This window comes from Balaenoptera musculus, chromosome 18 (assembly GCF_009873245.2).
Source record: "Balaenoptera musculus isolate JJ_BM4_2016_0621 chromosome 18, mBalMus1.pri.v3, whole genome shotgun sequence".
Lineage (NCBI taxonomy): Eukaryota > Metazoa > Chordata > Mammalia > Artiodactyla > Balaenopteridae > Balaenoptera > Balaenoptera musculus.
In genome coordinates this window covers 58488101-58511294 of record NC_045802.1, presented here as the reverse complement: position 1 = coordinate 58511294, position 23194 = coordinate 58488101, and positions in this window count along the sequence as shown.

Here is a 23194-nt window from a genome sequence, read left to right as displayed (position 1 = left end):
TAATTTTATATCTGGAAGAAATATTAGAGATGTTACTGTATAATTCCTTAATTTTAAAATAGACTTCTCACTCAAAAATACCAGCAGGTAGATAATTTCCAATTCTAGAAGGCACCATGAGTTGACATTCTAAATTAACCCTCTCTCTTCCAAACCCAGTTATGGCAAATTAAATATTTTTAAGTACAACGTCACAGACACTCTTAAATTCAAAATAAACTTCTCCTGGGCAAGAAACAGAACAAAGCCCCTCCACTATGACAAGAAGCGTTGAAGCTATGTGAGTCAGTCATCATTTTGAGGGATGGAGCATGGTGGCTGAGTTTAAGGTGATCTATGGTGTGTAATGATTAAAGCCCAGGCCTCATGAAGTGGATTAGAGCAGAGCTTTCCACCCATCCATTCAGGCATTTAGAAAAAAACTGTGAGTTTACTCTCTGGCACTATGGATTATATAATTCTTTCTGACTGAAGTCAAATAAGGATTCACAAAAAAATCCCTAAAACCAGACAATCTTAACTGCCTACTGGGTCCAGAACTGGGTTTGCAGTATCCTTTGTAACAAAAAACTGGATCCTCCAGGACAGGTACAATATTACACACAGTTTTGCAAGATTTCTTTAACTTTCAAGGAACATGAAAGAGAGTGTGTATTCCCTTTGCTCTCATAGAATTGCAATGTTCTATCACAATCTTACTTTGGCCATTATCATAGTCTCAATATTAATTTTATAGTATAATATATATATTATATTAATATTGATATATAAATACATGGTATATTATATATGCATATATTGTATTAATATGGAGATAAACATGTATATGTATTACCTATGTATACTGCAGTAGCATTAAAGATTAATATTTCATTAACATTAAAGCTTCATCTAAGCCTAAGGATAATTATCATTTCTAACTCTGATTTGGGCTAAAATGGTAGTTAACTTTGTCAACTATTTATTTGCATATTACCGTCTTGAACTTAATTTTTAAATAATCTTTCTTCCTTGACTTGACATCTTTTCTTCCCCCTTCTTAATGTGGGGTATAATTTGTTTAATTGATTGCTCTTACTTTAAAATGTCAGGATTCTCATTCTGCCAACATTTTTAGACAGAACAAAATAGATCTAAGTATAGCATCTTGTCTCAAATTGACTAAGTAAATACAATATTGGATAGCACCTGTCAAATATGCTTTGGTGAACAAATTAAATGTAATAAAAATAGAACTAATATTTAAAATTCATAAGGTAGGCACATAGAAAAAATTAATATGCTATACAAATTGAAAATGAAATGAGAAAAGATTCATGGCAATATTTTCACAAATGGTAACTTCTAGCAACTTTTTAGTAGGCAAGGAAGTAAGCCAATGTAGTATTGTATGGAAATCAGTACACATTATGCTGAAAGACAGTAGCTATAGAGTGCTTATAAAACAGGAAAATAACAAACTGGGCTAATTTTAGACCTTTAACACTAAATTCATTTCAAGGCCTTGCTTATTTTACACAGTGGCTATTCAAATATATGCTATTTGAAATGAATGTAAATTTTTATGTGTCTAATGTGATATCTTTTAGGAAAATACACTTGATTTTTATATTTTTCTTTTATATTATTTAAATAATTTTGAATTTAGCTTCTAGTTTTGAAATAATTCATTTTTTCCAATGATTAAGTTATACATACATATTGTCAAAAGATTGATAAACAAAGATGGAACCACTGATTTAATGCATTCAAATTTTAATGATGTAGACAGTTCTCAGGGCAATTTATTATTCTTCTTGTTTCTATAACTTATTTTATGATCTGATAATTGTAGGCTTCTTTTTTCTTGAAATTAATAGTTGTTATCAAAATATTCATACATTTATTTCTCTTTTACCTAATTGTGGTTGGTTCAGAATCTATCTTTTGATTAAAATTTCAGTTATTTCTAATCTTCAGCTGATGAATAAACCACATGTGATATATCCATATAATAAAATATTATTCAGCCATGAAAAGAAATGCATTACTGATATGCTACAACAATAATAATCATTCAATCATTATGATAAATTAAAGAAGCCAGCCCCCGCAAATCACATATTAGATAATTATATGAAATATGCAGAATAGGCAAATATATAAAGACGTAAAGTGGATTAGTTTTTGCCAGGGGCTGGGTGAGGAGTAAATAGGAAGTGACAGCTAATGGTTATGTGGTTTCTTTTGGGAGTGATGAAAGTATTCCCAAATTAGTGTTGATGTTTGCATAACTTTGTGAATGTACTAGAAACCAATGAATTGACACACTAAAAGGGTGAATTTCATGGTATGGTAATTATAAATGAATTATAGATAAATAAATTATAGATAAATAAAGAGACTATCAGTGAGCTTGGAAGTCTAAGAAACTACTGTATTAAATTTTGAGTCTTGTCATTTATAATATAATATTTTTCCTGTAATAAAATGTGATATGGTAATTTCATAGTTTTTCTTTTCCAATTTCCTTTTCTATATTTGGTCATCTGTCAAAAAATTTTTTTAAACATGGCATGTTTCAATTATAATAAAAATTATAATAAAAATACAACTAACTAATTCATTCACTACTGGGGAAATGAGGAAAAGGTAACTTTTGGAAGAGGACTTGGATAAAATTTTTGCACTCTCCAATGACAAACTATTGGATCATTAATTTAGTACTGGAAAGTGTCAACTTTGTCAATATACCAATAGACTTAATATATAAGTATAGAATAGAATTCTAATAAGACAAAAGGCAAGGGTTTCATGGAGGAAGAGTGAAATTGCCAGCTTTTCAGGACTTGCTGAGTCCTTTGCTAGAGCATTAAAAGATGGCTAAAAAGCAGTTAATTATTTCTATGTGACTATGTATCTCTCTTAATTTAAATAGATTTATGTATGAAAAAAGAACTACTTACTCAAATGTCACCTTGAAAAAAGAAGCATCTGGAATGATAGACTTTCTTGATGCTATGAGAGTCAGAGACTTTCTCCTTCTCATCTCGTGCAGGAAGATGTGGTGACAAACGTATCTGCTTTGTAAAAGCTGTAGCGGGAGAACTGTCTGAACCACACAACATTTTTAGATCAAAAAATAGATCCCAGTGGCACGTCAATTTCCAGTAGGTGCTTCTTGGGTGTCAGTAAGGGTCACATAGCCACTGGTCTTATAGTGAGAAAAATCTCCTTTGAGACTTTGCTTTGCAAGACCCCTGATAAACCCCCTCTGTTTAGCAACAGAACTCTCATTTACCCATTTTTTTGTGTGACAGGACCAATTAGTATAAACAAGTTCATGATAAGCAAAATGAAATGGAACATTTCTGTTTCAAAAAGGACCAGTGAGAAGGTAGCACCCTACTTTCAATTGGTCTAAAACATATAGCAAGTAAGTTATAGAATAAAAACTTGAGATAACCTGATTGATCCAAATTCAATTAATTAATATTTTTTTCCTATACTGTCATTGTATATCAACAACTCAGACTGCTAATGTATTGCAAGTTGAGTACAGCAAAAATTCTGAATATGTTCACAAAAAGTAAATAATATACATGCATATATTGAAGTCAATTTAGTTTGGATTGAAAAGGTTATATATTTATCATAATATTATCTTTAATACGTCTGAAAATGGCTCTGTATTTTTTGACTTTTATCCACATACCACACAATAGTTTATAAGCATTGTTTACTAATTTTCACTGGGTTCCATCGGGAAAAATTACAGTTATTACCTGACATTTTACATAATTTCAGGTTTTGCAGAGGTTATTTTAGTACTTCAAAGGTATAACCTATTGAAATTCAATGATGTTAGCAAGAAGCAGGCAAAAGTTGAACAAAAGAATTGATTGCCCTCAACTGTCTCAAAAGAGTAAATTTTCTGGGTTTTTTTTCCCCAGGGTATACAGAAAATAGAGATGTGTGTAGGATAGAAATGGGCAAGCCAGATTCATAGAAATAATGGCAATTTGATAAAATTGATTAAATTTTATTATTTTTATTAAAAATGCATAAGACATTTTGTGAAAAAATAAGACACTACTTAAAAAGTTAATTTTAAATCTACAAGTATTTTTTATTAAAAGTAATAATAGATTGGATAAACATGGAAATTCTAATAATATAGTAGAAGAGAGCATGGAAATCATTTCTTTAAGTCAAAGAATGATGTGCATGTCTCTTTTACAGTATATTAATATATCTGAAAGAATAACTAGATAAGATTCTCAGATGAAAGTCTGAAAAGGAAGAGTAATGAAATAGTAAATCATTGCAAAGAAGTACAATGTTTATAAGTGTTTTATTAGCAAAAGAAGAGAAAAAGACATTGTTGAGGAAATGGTCCAGAAATAGAAACTATTTTCTCTACACAATTTCATTATCCAAAAAATGGATGAATCACAAATCAACATTAAAGTGAATTATGTTTCACTGGGTAGTTTTGTGAATATAATAACTAAATTTAGATCCTCAAAACGTAGAACAAAACATTTTTCTGACTTAACAAATAAATATTTACAGATCAAATCATATAAAATATAGGAAAATTGATATGAATATTTATGAAACAATGAATGGGAAATTTGTCTATCCGTTTGATGGTTAGAGTAAAATACACTTAAACAAAAACAAAGATGTATAGCTACTAAAAGATTAAATATTCTTCATATAAAGTAAATCAAAGTGTCAGTAAATCAACACATATTTGTAAATTTTAATTAGCTTAAGATATTTTATTCATAGATGACATAATTTGGATGAGAAATTTGATCACAATCTAAATAATTGTCAGATGTCAAATAAAATAGATCAATGGTAGCAAATTCAATATCAAAGAAAATATATTTCAAAAGATATGCAATATAAGGGACAAGTAGGGATGTTATCTATTGGTAAGACAAATAGCACATCAAGAAGATAAAGCAATAATCAATATATGTGCACCACAATGAATTTTCACCTGACAAAACTATGGAGAGAAATAAATAAATCAACTTTTATCACTGGAGATTTCAATATTCTCCTCTCAGAAAACAACAAAGCAAGCTGTCAAAAGATGAGCAATGATATAGAAGACACGTTATATGATGTCTTTATACCCAAACAAACCAAGAATGCATATTTCAATAAAAATCAAATAAATATTTGAGAAATTCAACAAATGGATTTTAAAATGTATATGGAAGAGTACATACTATCTATGAGTCAAGTCAATTTAAGAAAGAAGTTTTAGTCAACCACATATAAAAGTATACTGTAAAGAAAAATAATCAGGACTTCCCTGGCGGTCCAGTGGTTAAGACTCCATGCTTGCACTGCAGGGGGCACAGGTTCCATCCCTGGTTAAGGAACTAAGATCCCACATACCACACAGTGTGGCCAAAAAATAATAATAATAATAACCATCATCACCATCAAAAGTGTGGTACTGGTGCAACAAAAAATCAAACGTGACAAAACGTAGAGCTCAGAAACAGACCCATCTATAGATAGAAAATTTATAATGGAAAAATTGACATTGTAAATGAAGCAAGAACATATCAGGGTTGGGAAGATGCAATTAATCTCTGGTGAAAAATTAAGTTGAATTTCTACCTCATGTTACTTTGAAATATAAAATCTATATTCCTTAAAGAATCAAATGTGAAAAGCAAAACAAACCTGATGGATTAAATGTGCACAAATACAGTTGATACATTTGATTACAAAGGTAAGTTGATACATTTGATTACAAAAAATTTACAGATTTATTTTCAATCAGTGATGTCTTAGGTAACTATTAACAGATGGATGGCAATATGGAAGAACATATTTGCAACGTCTAAAACTGACAAGAAACTCTCGTACATAAGCAAATTTAAAAATGAAAACAAATAAGGAAATGGATGAAAATTAAGAATAGGCAATACTCTAAGCAAAAGTCTAAATGTCTTACAAGAGTAGGAAGATGTCAAACTCACCATAACCAGCAAAATATCAATGAGATACCATTTCATATCACCAGATGGGCAGAATTTAGAATGGTGGATAATTCCAGGTGTTAGTGAGGATAGGGGAAACAAGAAAACGATTGCCCTGACTGTGATTGCTAAGGCTTTCCTATACCTCAACCAAGACAATGAAAAAAGATGATAAACTGTGATATTGATGAGTCAGACAAGGAGGAGGGTCCCCCTCACACGTACTCCAACCTTACACCATTCAAAAATAATAATTAAGAATGGGGGCAGCTGTATGTATGAAAGTCTTCATACTATCTATACAAGTTAAATATGGGTATTAGACAAAAGTGTCAGTTCACTAACACAACATTGTAAATCAACTGTTCTTCAATAAAATAATTTTTTTTAAAGTGCCAATTTACTAAACGAGAAAAGGTCTTCATTCTAATATACATTGCAAAAAGTCAATACTGAAATGTGTATTTTCATTTTAATATGCAAACAAAACCAGTAAATTTTAGGATTTGAGGATATTTTGGAAAAATCAATGTTTTAGATATATTTAATAAACTGTAAGCCAGAAATTAAGAATCATCATTTCCAATTATTCTTGGTAGCTTTTCTTATCAAACATATATACTATCTTACAGTATATTTTCTGTTTATTTTATTTAGAAACTAAATCAACATTGGCTATTTTTAATGAAATAAGGTAATATTAAACTTTCATTTTATTTTATCCTTTTGGCCGTGCCACGCGGCATGCGGAATCCTAGTTCCCTGACCAGGGATCGACCACTTGCCCCCTGAAGTGGAAGCGTGGAGTCTTAACCATTGGACCACCAGGGATGTCCTAACACACTCTTTTTTTTTTTTTTTAACTTTTAATAATACATTTTCAAGTTACTTAACAATTCATTTAATAATTTCTTATTTTGCCTTTGTTTTAAAATTTCTTGTTTTTTTCTACTAAGGCTCCCTTTCATGACATGTTAATTTTAGATTATCTTGGTTTCAATATTTTATTTGTCTATACTTTTTTGCTATTTCACACTTTAATTTTTCTTCTTTTTTTGTTTTTTTAAATTTATTTAATTTATTTATTTTCTTTATTATTTTTCTATGGCTGTGTCAGGTCTTAGTTGCTGTGCACGGTCTCTTCATTGCAGCATGCCGGCTCAGGGCGCGTGAGCTCTGTAGTTTGAGGCACATGAGCTCAGTAGTTGTGGCGCACGGGCTTAGTTGCCCAGTGGCATGGGGGATCTTAGTTCCCCAACCAGGGATTGAACCCGCACCCCCCGCATTGGAAGGCAGATTCTTTACCACTGGACCACCAGGGAAGTCTCTATTATTTTCTTTTATAGCTCATTTTAACATGATGTCAGGTAATTTCTATTCCATTAAGTATCATCGATTTCTATTCAAAGATTTTTTGGTATACTTGCATATTTACTCTTTCAAATTAACTTAAAAATGAACTTAAAAATTTCAAAAGTAATCAAATGAAGGTGGTTAAAACAGAACTTTCAATAAAATAAAAATATTCATATGCCACGTTAATCAAACAGGGTAGAAAACAGAAAATTATTTTTACCTCATTATTGCCTTATGTTATTTTCTTATTAGCAGTGAAACAAACAAAAAGATATTGCTAAGCAATAAATAGTCTGTCTTAAAGTCACATGCACTCATTAGGTGTAAGATACAAAGGAACAGATCTCATGCCTATTTTAGTTAAGCAACATCAACTTAATTTAATGTGCTGCTACTTGCCTGGAATTAGTAAAACCGAATAACAGAAGTAATGGTTTGCCTTTTGAAATATATATAGGGTTCTTGTGTGTTTTATTTACCAAATTATATATACAATAATTAATTATCTCACAAAATTGGAATATTCTGATATACTTTATTCTGTTATTTAAACTGATAATGGGATATTCCATCAGGTAATTTTTGTGTCAGTTTTAGGTAAGGGTCTAAATTCTCTAATCTAGGCACACTTGTGATAGTTCATGCAATTCTTTTTTTCATTATTGAAATATATTTGACACAAAACTGTAAATTTAAGTTGTTCAACATGTTGATTTGAAACATTTATATATTGTAATATGATTGCGATTATAGTAATGTTAGCACCTCTATCAATAATTATCATTTCTTTTTTGTGGTTGGAATAATTAAGATGTCATCTCCTAGCAAGTTGGATAGTTATCATGTAGCATTGTTTTCTATCTACCTCTGTATTTAGGTTACTACTTTGAGTTCTGTGTATTTCATTTTATAAGATCCATTTATATACCTAGATTTGCCAAATGTTTCCTTATGCATCAATCTTGCAAAGAATAAAAGAAAATATTCGCCATGCCCATAGGCTCTGATGTTTCTAAAACAGCTTTCTGGGTTTTTTCTCCAAATAGCATTTAGTGCTTGGTATTCACTCTCTTGTCCACTAATGCCTTCACTTTAACTTCTATATAACTAGCTATCTAAATTAATTAAATGACTGTTAGACATAACCTTTTTCACAGTTCTAAAATCCAAAAATTTCTGAAAATCATAATAAAGGCATTTAGTGGCAAATCTGAAGAGAATGGACGTCAGGCTATTTATATTCTTTATACATCGCAGTTAGTGTGATCATTTTTAGCTGCAGAAATGTTAATGTGTTGCTGCAGGGATGATGCCAGAGATCCTTGTAGGCTGCAAATACTGAATGGTTATGACCTTGCTTGCTTTTCTAAAAGCCACAGATTCTAAACCCAAGTGTTTCAAATGATGATTGGAGATATGAAGTAGATAATAGATTCATTGTGCAACCGTAATTATTAACTATCTAAAAGATTGTTGTGACATTATATCCCTTGACAGTTATTATTTAGACTCTCATATTGAGCTTTCAACCCAAAAGAATGAAAGATATTTAAATTTCAGGATGTTAAATCTAATGATAAAGACATTTAGAGTCAGAATAAGATTCTTAAAACATAGTAAACTGTTATAATAAAGTACCTAATTTGAGTTGGGCAAAGTCAACCAACATTTTTTTTTCTTTTTATAAAGTTATTGCAAGAAGCCTAAGAATAACTAGGGAAGGTAAGCACTGGGCACCTTATATGCTAAGCTTTAATTTTCATTGTGACTAATGAAGAGTAATAATGAACTCCTTACATAGTCTTCTATTTTTCTTTCATAGTAGATTCTGTTGCTACTGATTTAAATTATATTTATGAAAAAAACTTTTTCTTTCACATGTATCTACCTCCCTGGTGATTGCCAAGTTGACTTCGGCTGGTGGGAATAATGAGGAGAAAACCTCTCCCCATCCACTCTCTCCTGCTCGCTGTGATTTTTTCCATTAAATACTTAGTTTCTCTAAGCATCAGATTTACTGATGCTAAAACAATATCATAGTTTGATATTGTCTCCAAACCAAATTAGCAGAGTAACATGCTTTATTTCCCATGTGTAGTCATATGTAAAAGATTTACTTTGCTTCTCATTTTAGCTCATTAAAGACAGTGGAAGAAATCCATTGATTATCTTATTCTTGTTTATAAAATGTAGTTATTGGCATGTTTTCCTCTTTGTATAGCAATTAACTAGTTCTTTTGGATATAATAATAGGTAAAAACGTATGTAACACTTATGTGTGAAGCATTTCTGATGTTATATTTAAGTTCTTGAAAAATCTAATGAGTATAGTTTATTATTTTCATCCCCACTTAGGTGAGAAGAAAACAAATTTAAAGCAGTAAGTCTGTGACTACAGAGCTAACTTAATGCCTGAATAAGCATTTGATCCAGGCTGACTAATTTCAAGCTGGAACTTTAGCCACTGTTCTCTATGGCCTGTCAATATGATGAGTATGATTTAGTGATTACTCAAGTAGAAGACATTCACATTGTCTCTGATAATAGCAGTAGCTATAGCTACAGTTAAATCTAAATAGTTATTTTAAGTTCTCCAAGTAACACAATTTGTGGGAAATATGATAAGATAATATTAGATTTGCACTGAATGAACTTCATGTCTGTGCAATATTGCTTTGTGTTTCTCAAATCAGATGGGGACAATATCCAATATCCTACACGTCATACTTGGTTTTAAATGATAAATACTTTGAAACCCAGATGTGTAAGTAGGTAGCATGGTCACAGCCTGAGCAGGGTGAAAGGAAGAATTTGTAGTGATTTAAAAACCCAGGCTGCCTGCACTCAATGCATGGCTCTCTGTGGCTCTGTTTCCTAATTTGCAAAAGGAGGAGGATAAATAGTACCAGCCTCACAGAGTCTAGATAGTATTAAACTATTAAATTAGGCAATACATGTAAAGTACTTACACAATTCTCAGATTTATATATATATACACACACACTATGTATGTATTTTATAATTCTATAAAGTACATAGATATTATAGTTAGAGGAATGCTACTTTATTTGCTACTTTGCCACTTTCCTGCACTTAGAACATATCTCATTCATTCTAACATAAGTTAACAAATATCTGGGATATGGGGTTAAGATCTACTTTGAAATACATGGAAAAGTTGCATAGAATAAAGGTGAGTCAAAATATTTGGGAAAAGTTCTAATATTTAAGAAGATTTGGAAAATTATTAGTCAAAAATTATCTTACACTGAAAAGATTGGTAGATATTAGATTATTAAACAAAAATGTGAGAAAAATCCTGGTAAATAGTTGCAAATTACATAACACACAGATTATTCATTAAAAATTTCTAAAAAATGGAGATGAAAAAGACAAATAATCCAATAGAACAATAGTCTCAAGATTTAAACAAAGGATACAAACCCACACACACACACACACATACACAGAGAAATGTAAATGTTCCTAATATATGAAATAATGTTGAATTCTGCTTGTAATAAGATATGTGCATATGAAAATATTATAATATGCTATTAATTATTTATCCAATGAAATAAATACAATAACTTGACAACATATTCTTTTGGACACTTTGTGGTCAAATGGGTAAATTTATGCCTTCCTGGTATAAATGCAAAATAACAGAAGCACTATATCCAGAGATTTGACAGTATCCTGCAAAAGACCATATGCATTCATACTTTCACTCAAGAAAACTACTTCTAGGAAAATATTCCTAATATATATTCCCAATTATAATACAATTAGGCATATGTATTAGGTTATTCTTTGTATATTAGTTAATCCAAAAGACTGAAATTAGTCCATATCTCCCTGTACAAGAGGAGACAGGTTGAAATTGCTTTATAGGCTCTTTCCCTAAAAAGCCTCAGTTAACTAGTGCAAGTCACGTAGCCTCAGTCGGCCTCAGGTTTCTTATTTGCAAAGTCAGGTAAATCAATAATATCATCTATTTGATAATTTTCATATAAAAATGAATTATTCAAAGTGTCCTCTCATATTGGAACAATAATCTTTCATTTCATTTTGTGATTTAGAGTGATTTGCCCATGATAGACCCCCTGTTAGAAAATATCTCCAAATACATCTCCAAATGAAAATTATAGGTCTTTAAAAATTTTTTTTGCTAAATAGATTAATTTCCAATAGATAGTAATATGCTATTTAAAGTACAAATTATTTTAGTTATAGTAACATAGTATCTAAGAATTTATTTTATTAAATGTGGTTAACACTTTTCTACATTTAAGAGACAACATGTAAATACAGACACCAAATCCTATTACTAGTGATTAATTGAATAAGATTTAGAGCCACTTCTGCTAGTTGATAGCTGTATTAATGTCTCAAGTTACTTAACTTTTTCTAATGCAGTTTCCTCACCTGTAATTTGGGAATAATAATAGTAGCTGATAACCTACCACATGTTTTCTGTGAGAATTAAATGAGCTAATTTAAGTGAAGTGCTTAAAAATTTGCTTGATACACAGTAAACATTTAATACATGTTAACTATCATTCTGTTTATTGACAAAATGTCCGATAGTTGAGTGAAAAATATCCCTCTGGTGAGACGGTAAAGGACACACTCTCTCCAATTTTAGTTATTCATCAAGTTTTAAGCTCAAGAAGTTAAGTCTGACTTCAAAGTTTATTTTTTTTTTTTGCAGCTTAATATTATCTTTTACATCAATATTGGCTAACAGAGACTACTATAAAGTGAATGTTTATGCCCTCGCGAAATCCATGTGTTGAAACATTTCCCAGTGTGATGGTATTTGGAGATGGGGCCTTTAGGAGGTGATCTGATAATGAGGGTGAGCCCCAATGAATGGGATTAGTGTCCTTATTAAAGGGACTCCAGCAAGGAGACACCATCTATAAACCAGGAAGTGGGCTATCATCAGACACGGGACCTATCAGCACTTTGATCCTGGACTTTCCAGCCTCAGGACTGTGAGAAACAGATGTTTGTTGTTTATAAGCCACCCAGTCTATGGTATTTTTGTTATAGCAGCCCAAATGGACTAAGACGGAGGGTCTTTTGTATCTCTTGCCTCTTCCTAATTGCCCTGTAATAGTACTTCTGATATCATGGAACAAATTCAATTCCTTATTGAAGAACTTCTAAAAAATCACTATTTGTTCACTGACTTTTTACCTTAAGCAAAAGGTAGAGATTACACAGCCCTGTTTCTAACAGTTCAACAGTTTTCTCACTCAATAGTGATGTTTGCTTTTTATCTCTGATGTCAATCTCCTGCATTCATTTATTATAATTAGGCTCCAACCAATGCGCTCAATAACTCCAGTAAAGCTAATTAGCATAAAGCTATCCTTGTTATCAACAAGAGTTCTGGTACCATAAGGGCTTCTGAAGCCAAACCACTGACAGCCTGGGGTTTTGGTACTCGTGCTGCCTTATGTCCTGTCTACTCTTGGGAGACCTCTGCTGCCATACACTCTACTACAACCTCCCACTCCACTGTTTTACTGTCATGCACGCTCTAGCTCCTGGGCAAAAGCTAAAATTTCTCAATGAAGCTTTAAATAGTTTTCTCTCAGAGACTATTAGGGGTAGCTTTATTCCTGTTACAGACTTCAATGGCACCCTAGGTATACCCCAAGCCCAGCTTCTCACCTCAAGGATAGAGGTGGAAGAATAGTGAAGAGAAATCCTTGAAGATACAGAATTTTCCTTTACTGGTAAAATTTAATCACATACGTTCCCAAAGCGTTAACTGAAAAGAGCAGCTCATTTGTCTCCATAGAAGCATTAAACAAGAATTTTAACTGTCTCCCAATATGGTCACAGAGGAGAGAAGGAAACACAGTAGAAGACAATCAGAATCTGCAAGAAGCTTGTAATATTGGAGTATCTTCTGAATATACTTGCCCCCAAAAGATGACCAACAAGACATACAAATACATCCTTCCGGTCCCCTAAAATCAGCTCCTGGAACAATTTGTCAGATTCTGAATGCTATGATTAGCTTATCATTTCTCCAGTCCTTTTCAGAACAGGTATTCTTCCTGAATTTCTGTCCGTAGTCTGTATTTCTAGGTTACAACCAATTAATTAAACTTAAAAGTCTTGCTTATCAAAATGTTTTTAAAAAACTTGCTGATTAGTGACTTCATCAAACTATGTCCAGGAGATATATCAGTTATGTAAACTCTGAGGGAGCAAAATATCCCTTTTTATTTGACAAATCTTGTACAATCGTGTGATTAAAATTTACAAAGAAGAGTGATGATTTAAAAAAGAGTTTTATATGCATTCATAATCCAAATGTTAACTCCTCCTCTACAACTACCTTTAGCACTGATGACGTCTGAATTTTAAGCATGAACATCTTGGAATCTGAACTGAACCACGAATTTTGAATGTGATATCCAATGAATAATTTATAGGTGGTTCGATTCAGAAGTTGTCATGCATACAAAAGTAAATAAGGAGAAATAAATACGTTGTGAATGTATAACAAGCCACAATTTAAAGCCAGAGGCGAAAAGCTGTAGATCCATTTAAGTCTTTGATGTATGTTAAGTGGTGGAAATATGTGGAATATGTCTAGTTGTGTATCACAAGGATTTTTATGTACTTGGAGATAAAATACATTTTATCAAATTTATTTTAATATAAAATATATTAACATAAGTCAAAAAGCAAAATGACATTAAAAGGTATATGTTGAGAGGTCTTGTCCCAACACTGTCCCAACACCTACCATTCCGTCAATATACTCCTATAAGAATTTATTTTAAGTACTTTTTCATAAAACCTATTTGATTTAGTGTAAATATAGATACATTTCATTACATTTCCTCTTCTTTCATCTGTGTTAGTATATGATATACACTCTTCAGCAATTTTTCTTAAATCAGTATGTAGTGTGTTACCTTTATGTCAGTACACAGAGAGCTTCCTGATATTTTTTAAGGTGAGGAGTTCTCCATTGTATAAGTACAATATATTTTGTGTAACAAATCTCCTATTACTTCATCTTTGATTGTTTTCAGTCTTTTGCTATTATAAATGATGTTTCTATGAAGAGATTTGTATGTAGATGATTATGTATGTGTGCAATTATATTTTCAGGGTATATTTTCAAAAGTGAATAGGTGATTTGATGTGTAAATGCATGTGTAATATTGGTAGCTATTTCTAAGTTTGTTTCTATGTGGATCTTTCATTTGTACTCAAAATGGTAAAATGTAAGAATAACCGTTTCCTTAAAGTCTGGTCAGCAGAATCTATAATTGATATTCCAATATTTATCACAATATTCATCTCTTATTATGAATATGTTTCTCTTATAAGAGAGGGCAACAGCAACATTTGTAAGCATTTGTTTGTAATTATAATCTTGCCAGGAATAAGCCTCAGGAGTGTCCATCTTCACCTGATTTGACTGTCCATGCCAGGTGCTAGTCTCTCCTTGTTTTGGGCACCTATCCAAGAAAAATTTCTTAGGACATTGGTCTCAAATTTAAGTATGCATGAGAAGCATTTGTGCATCTCAACATGTGTAGATTCCTAGAGTCTACATACCAATTAATCTAGCAAGAGACTGGAAATTTTAATTTTTTGCAAAGCTACAAGGTGATTCATTTGTAGCTTTTCCATGGATTATATCTTGAGATATACTGTTTTTTGTTCTTTTTTTTTGAGCAACCATTACAATTACCTGTCCATTCTTTAATATTGCAGAACAGTATTTATTTTTAATGGTTCTTAAACTAAAAGTTTTGGGGCTGTTTCCCTAAACACAAAATTCCATATAACAGTGTGGCACAAAAGGCATTGTTCTCAGAAAATTTGCCCCTAAAATACAGATTAAGTAGGCAAAACTTGTGTTGATATTGCAAGGGTTGGTTTTGCCAAGTCACTTCACAACGACCTCTATTCCTAATGTTTTGTACTTTGTATTGATAACAGCTTTTTCCTTTTTTTTTTTTTTCTTTTTTAAGAACTGTCTTCTAAGCATCCATCTACATTCTTATTTATGTCTCCAAGTCTGATTAGTGCTCGTGATTAGGTGCTTAGGCGAGGAGATCAATACAACATGCTGGAGTCTTCATTTTGTTACAGCAGATTCCAAATTGTGTTATGAAGCCTTTTGGTTAGTTCTGATAATGAGAGTTTTCTGGATAATATTATTGAAGAGTTACATATTTGGGATTTCAGATAGCATGGTGTAATCTGCATGCAGAGCTGGTACCCCAAAGAAGCAAGTTGTGTCAGTAATTTAAATCTGTCACAAGTATTCAATTCAGTGGTACGGTAGTAAAGAACCCAAGTGTACTTAGAGAAGATGGTTTTTACATTGTCTTGAGCACAATATTTCCCATATTCAAGAATGTATTTTAAAAATTTTTGACCAAAATAATTATTTTCTATGGGCATGCAATTGAACTTGATGTAAAGAAATTAATCAAAAGCCAGTATGTTTGTCCAACCTAGAAAGAACTTACCTTGCCATGAAGAAGAGGAGGAGAAGGAGGAAAAAAAAAAAATTACAGATTGAGCACTTCTTATGTGTCAGAAACTGTGCTACGTGCTTTCTAACACACTCATTAACTTCAAGAAGGATCTGGGAGCTACTACAATTAAGATTTTGACATGTGAATCAGAGAGTGTACATAACTTCTAAGTGGCACAGTTTGGATTTGAGGACAAGCCCAAAGCCCATACTTTTTAAGTATTTTGAATGTTAATTGCTATTTTTATCACCACTGTGGAAAATAACTTTGATTGTAGATGTTTTGATTTCACACCAAGCTTTCAACATAACAATCTCATCTCCAGCATGAATGTTCAAAGATTCAAACTACCTGTGTGCGCTCTCCCCGCAGGGATGCTCCATGACAAGCTAAATTAGAATCACAATGTCTGTCAAATTTATAATGGGAAATGCAAACTCTTAGTTAAACAAAACATTTTGTAAAGTTCTTAGAGCATTTTTATCTCTTGGCAATTTCCTTGGAGCCTAGTAAGTATTTATTAGATTGTGAGGTGAACTTGAAATCAGAGCAAAGATCTTTACGATGGATTTTTCAGCTGAATGGGGAAAGCACTCTCACCCAGTTGCTCACTCATCCTTTTTCTCACCATTGGACGACATTTGGCTCTTTGAGGGGTTCTTCACAGCTATGATTGAAGTATCTCACACATCTTCTCATCATACATATAAACATTATCAAATTATATAAAAAACCAAAAGCAAGGGAATAATGAACACAGAATTCAGAATAGAGATAGCAATGGTTGGGGAATGAAAAGGAAGAGATGGGGAAAGACCAAAAAAGTGGTTCTAAGTTTGGGTTATTGTTCTAATATTCAAATATATGATACTTTGTACTATAGATAAAGGTATAGGGATTTTGAAATAGATAGATAGATAGATAGATAGATAGATAGATAGATAGATAGATAGATAGAGTCTTGTATGAAACAATGATGAATGTAAATAGGATTAAATCCAATTCTGTGAAATTAAAATCCATTAAAAATAAAAATGGAAAAAGGAAAAATAAATTAATTAAAATTTAGCTAACAAAAGACAGTCATGATAGAATCCCTGGATGAGTTTCCATGAGATTACTACCAGAACATCATAACTGCAATCTGAATCTTCCCAAATTACTTAGCATACATTGATATATAAACTCTTGGTTATTCCACAGATTGCTAATAATTTCTGGTGGTGTCAAATTTGCCCAATTTATTATTATTATTATTATTATTTTTTAAATTTTATTTATTTATTTATTTATTTATGGCTGTGTTGGGTCTTCGTTTCTGTGTGAGGGCTTTCTCTAGTTGCGGCAAGTGCGGGCCACTCTTCATCGCGGTGCGCGGGCCTCTCACTATCGCGGCCTCTCTTGTTGTGGAGCACAGGCTCCAGACGCACAGGCTCAGTAATTGTGGCTCACGGGCCCAGCCGCTCCGCGGCATGTGGGATCTTCCCAGACCAGGGCTCGAACCCGTGTCCCCTGCATTGGCAGGCAGATTCTCAACCACTGCGCCACCAGGGAAGCCCTATTATTTTTTTTACAAGATTACCTAATGTGTCTCCAACTTCTCGGGAAGGAGTGCATCTGAATATCACCAACAGATTTTCTCTGAAATGTGTCAGTTGGAAGGACTGGTCAAAAATAAAAACAGAGAAAAGAATGAGGTTGGAGAAGAAAAAATGCCGTCGTTATTCAAGGAGTGAAAAGAGAAGATATATGACCTTTCTAGTTCTAACGACAGGTATATTTCTACAGAGGAGACAGATGCATCAGACTATCAGAAGGTATTATTATTTAAAATTCTCCCCTTAGGTCTCATGACTACCATGCCATTCTTGAAAAATGTGTCAACTTCTAATGCAACTTCATCTCAATAGAGGAAATATATTAATCAGACAAGAAATAAGTAGTGTTTTCCACTGCAAAATAATAAATCGGCATTTGAACTTAAATATCAGCCTCTGAGAGTTGTCAGTCTACCCCTGAGAAACAGATCCATGTCCAGTGTACTGGCAAAAGGTAATTTCTGCCTCAAGTCTCCATAGTAGATTGTGGACATTTTGCTGCAGCAAAGCTGTCCTGTGATGCCACTTGGTCAACAGCCAACTTACTTCCCCCGATGACAGTCTGACTTCCCCTGCTCTTCTTATTCACACTTCAACAGGTTCTACTTGATTGAAGTGCCCCCTCAAGCCTCACAAATGGAGATAACTCTCTTAATTAGAGTTCTCAGTATGTCACTGAAAACCTTCTGTGAAGACACCAGTCACAAACCTGCAAAGAAAAAGGGATTCAAATAATACCTGCTTTATACTGCTGGCTTCCTCAGAGTCTGCTTTCCTCCATTCCCTTCTGTCTTTTCATTTGCCTGTCTGGTTAGACTATCTAATTTCAAATTCAGATCTTGCTTCCTCTTAAACTTGATGAAAGCAGCCTTAGCAAAGCACATTTGAAAGAGTAAGGATTGCACGTTTCAATTGCAGGCGTAGCATTTGATAGCACTCAAATTGGGGGAGAACTTTTATTAGTTACTCATTTTGTTGCTAGGGACTCATAAATTAAGCCTTTTCCAAATAGATGAAAAATTATTCAACATTTTGAGTGCATTGGCAAAACTACCTAAACTCTAAATCCCCATTTCTTTGCCTGTAAAATGAGTAAAATTTACTTTCCATTAAAAGATGATGATTATTGAGCTAGATCTAATATACAGGCATCATATTCTTGTATACTTTCACAAAAATATTCGTTGTAGTTGGGAATATTATAAATGTTCAACTTTATTAATTAGTAGTAATTTGTGGGGTATGGAGCACTGTTTACTAATCAAAATATGGCAATCTTTCCCCACTTTGGAACTTGTGTCAAACACCTATTTATTCCTGTGTATTCTTGTAGTTTGGTAGACTTTATTATCTATTATCCTAAACATTTTTTGAATCTGCCATTGAAGTTTCAAAGAAAGGCCTGATTTAGTACACTTAAAAGCATCAAGTCAGTCTCTAATTTCTCAAATTAGCAACTTAAAATATTGCTTGATTCTTATAGACTCTTGCTTTATTAATGAGCTTCCAGGGAATCAAAGTGAAAAAGTCTTAGTGTTAAACAGTTAAAAGACTAGTGTTGACAAAACACTTGATTACAATGGAAAATCCTCATTGTGATGAAAACAGGTTTTTTTATCGAAACAAATTATTTTTGCTAAAAGTTAATGAAGAATATGGATATATTTAAAAGTAGATTCAAATGTATGTTTTAACCAGTACACATAAGGCAAGGCAGGAAAGACACTGAGGGATCAGTTGTCCAAGGTTATAAAACAGGATACCGACATACTCATAGCTTGAAAGCAGATCTGGTTCCTAATCCACTATTTGAACACAGCATTTTAAAAAAACAAGTTTAATTGACTTTTTTTCTCATCATTCAATCTTTCTACCTTTTAAAAATGATAAAGAATGATGATGATATTACATAAAGCAGATAACAGAAAGGGAAGAATGTAAGAGAGTCGTTTTATTTCCTAATTATATGATCATTCCCTGTCTTGAACATAGTTTAGGGTAAGATCAGTTGTTTCTCTTTGTTAAAACTTGTATCATTTAGAGGTCAATCAAGAGACGGAAACCACAGCAATTTGAACAGAGAAATTGCATGCAAACAATTATTAACTTGTAACTAGAGATTAATTGTGAATGGGTAAAAACAAAAAACTTCTAATAAACAGAGTAATATAAGATGTTGGGAGGGATGACTCCCTTGAGGGCTGAAACAGACCAAACAGGAAAGAAACAAATGGGAAATCTCCCCTAATCCCAATCACTTTGTTGGACAGTTTTCAACCATTACTTATTAGATAGGGAAATCCACTGAGGAACCCAGGCTGGGCCGGCCAAACAGGCAACAACTCTCTGATGTGCTAAATTAGATTCACTTGGAGACCCTGTACAAAAATGCCAGTGAGACCCACTTTGCATTCCTGAAACGCTGCCCCCTGGGGTACCAGTGGAACTTGCAAAGAACTCACAGAAACTCACTGGGAAGCCATCCACTAGGATGGTATTGAAACTTGATGGTGGTAAGTGCCACTAGATATTCTCCATACATACCATCAGCAGCCATAGGAGAAATAAGAGGAACAGAAGCACACTGGAACCAAGAAGATAAGCCCTTCACTCCTTCAATGACCCTCCAGTACCCTCTACTGATAAAATTTAACACTGTGCCAGGTAATAAAAGAAAAATGTTTAGAGGACTTTATTATTGCAGTACAAGCAATGAAGCATGTATATTGATAGCTAGCACAGTACAATTACGTAAAATATGGTGCCCTTAAAAATTAGAACAAAGTATATCATTAAAAATACCTCTCCAGGGCTTCCCTGGTGGCGCAGTGGTTGGGAGTCTGCCTGCCAATGCAGGGGACACGGGTTCGAGCCCTGGTCTGGGAAGATCCCACATGCCGCGGAGCAGCTGGGCCCGTGAGCCACAATTACTGAGCCTGCGCGTCTGGAGCCTGTGCTCCGCAGCGGGAGAGGCCGCGATGGTGAGAGGCCTGCGCGCACCGCGATGAAGAGTGGCCCCCGCTCGCCGCAACTAGAGAAAGCCCTCGCACAGAAACGAAGACCCAACATAGCCATAAATAAATAAATAAATTAAAAAAAAAAAAAACCTCTCCATATATATGATTCTTTCCTTTTAAAATTGCCTTTGCCCCACCTCCAACCCCATTATTGTATAGGTAACATCAGATAGAGGCGATCCTGTTGAATTAGTGATTGACCACCATAGCAAAAAACACTGCTTGCTAAAACTTAGAATTCATTAAGTTTATATTTTGTAATATAATCAGTTAAACTTAGATCCATAAATATGAGTTTTTATTAATAATAAAATATTGTTTTGCTATTCCAATAAGCTTGACTCTCATCAGTTATCTATTTTACGCATAGTATAAATAGTGTTTATATGTCAATCCCAATCTGCCATTTCATCCCCCCCGCCTTTTCCCCTTGGTATTGGTACATTTGTTCTCTATGTCTGTGTCTCTATTTCGGCTTTGTAAATAAGATCATCTCTACCAATTTTTTCAGATTCCACATATGTGCGTTAATGTACGATATTTGTTTTTCTCTTTCTGACTTACTTCACTGTGTATGACAATCTCTAGGTCCATCCATGTCTCTACAAATGACCCATTTTGTTCTTTTTTATGGCTGAGTAATATTCCATTGTATATATATATACCACATCTTCTTTATATACTTCTCTGTTGATGGACATTTAGGTTGTTTCCATGTCCTGGCTATTGTAAATAGCACTGCAGTGAACATTGGGGTACATGTGTCTTTTTGAATTATGGTTTTCTCTGGGTAAATGCCCAGTAGTGGGATTGCTGGGTCACATGGTAGCTCTATTTTTAGTTTTTTAAGGAACCGCCATACTGTTCTCCATAGTGGCTGTATCAATTTACATTCCCACCAACAGTGCAAGAGGATAATTTTTTATAAACAAAATTTTTTGTAAAAATGGATTACCTGCAAAACAAAATATATCACCCACCAACTTTCTGTGCTTAATTTCAGTGCACTCTCTCTCATATTGCTCCTCCTAAAGTTGTCTTTTTCTAGTTGCAAAATCAATCCTGTAGTTTAGTCCATAATTACTTTAAATGTGTAACAAAGCTTCACTCTGTCATTTAAAGATCCAAATCATTTAAATTGAGATAAATTAAAGTCAAATTTGGATTTTCCTTACTTTTTATTGTACCTGAATAATCCATTTATTTCTTGTTCATATATTTGGGCCAAATCTACAAAACAACACTTGACTAATTTCAACTATTTTAACAATGAATTAACCATTTATAACTAATTTCACATTTTTTTTTAAATTTAAATATTTCAGGGTTTTTTTAAAAAAAATTAATTAATTTATTTATTTATGGCTGTGTTGGGTCTTCGTTTCTGTGCGATGGCTTTCTCTAGTTGCGGCAAGCGGGGACCACTCTTCATCGCGGTGCGCGGGCCTCTCACTATCGCGGCCTCTCTAGTTGCGGAGCACAGGCTCCAGACGCGCAGGCTCAGTAGTTGTGGCTCACGGGCCTAATTGCTCTGCGGCATGTGGGATTTTCCCAGACCAGGGCTCGAACCCGTGTCCCCTGCCCTGGCGGGCAGACTCTCAACCACTGCGCCACCAGGGAAGCCCTAATTTCACACTTAACATATCAAAATGATTTAAAACAAGCAGTACAAAACATATGCTGTAAGATTACACAGATTTGTACTGAATGAAAAGTATACAGAAAAAACATTTCCATTCACCTACTCACCTCAAGCTACTCTCTTCTTTAAATATAACCACAGAAAATTTTTCATTGTGTACTCTCAAAACTTTAAAAAATTATATGTACATGAACACACAATACATGTAATCATACCTGCATAAATATATGCATAGAAACGTACAAAATTATTTTATCTAAATATCACAGAATACACATAAACACACACCTGTTATGTCTAATTCATTGAAATTACTTGGATTTCTTTTTCTATCTCTGTGTCTTGTCTATATCTGTTAGCACTCATCATTTGTCATGTCTACATTGTACTAAAATTAATTTTGTTTGAAGCTCTGCTTGATAGAGTTTGAGAATATTTCCAGTAATTTTTATATTTTGTAATTCCAAGTAATGCTGGAGTTCTTTTTCTTGTTCATAAATATGCAAAAAATAACACACTATTTGCAACTAAATCAGATACATTTTTTTGTGCATTTGTAAAAGTAAAATGGTGTCCTGTAAGATTATTAAAAAATAACTTCTATCATTCACTAATGTACACTTGCCAATATATATATGTAAGGTAGGGTCATCGTACACCTGGACAAGCACAGCTTTATGCTGATCTTTAGGAACACATAGAAGCGTGGTACCAACTCTTGGCCAATTGAAAGACAATATGGGATATTAATAATCTATAGTACTCTGTGTAATGTTTAAAACTCCTCTGGAAGCACCCTGTGCCAAGTGGTTATATTGTTTAAGGATGTTTACATGATGCTTTCCCCCGGTTTACCCAGCTACAAATTCTTGTTTGCCTGTGTGACCAGTGGGGCATAAAATTTGCTAGAAACTTTTGTTCAAGCTCTACAAAAACCAAGAGTCCTTGTACATATCTTGGTGATTTACAATACAGTTATGAACCATATTCTGTGCAACAAAAAGTGTCTCAAAGGCTCGGTTCTTATCTGTGTTTTGTTTTCCTGCTGTACCATATC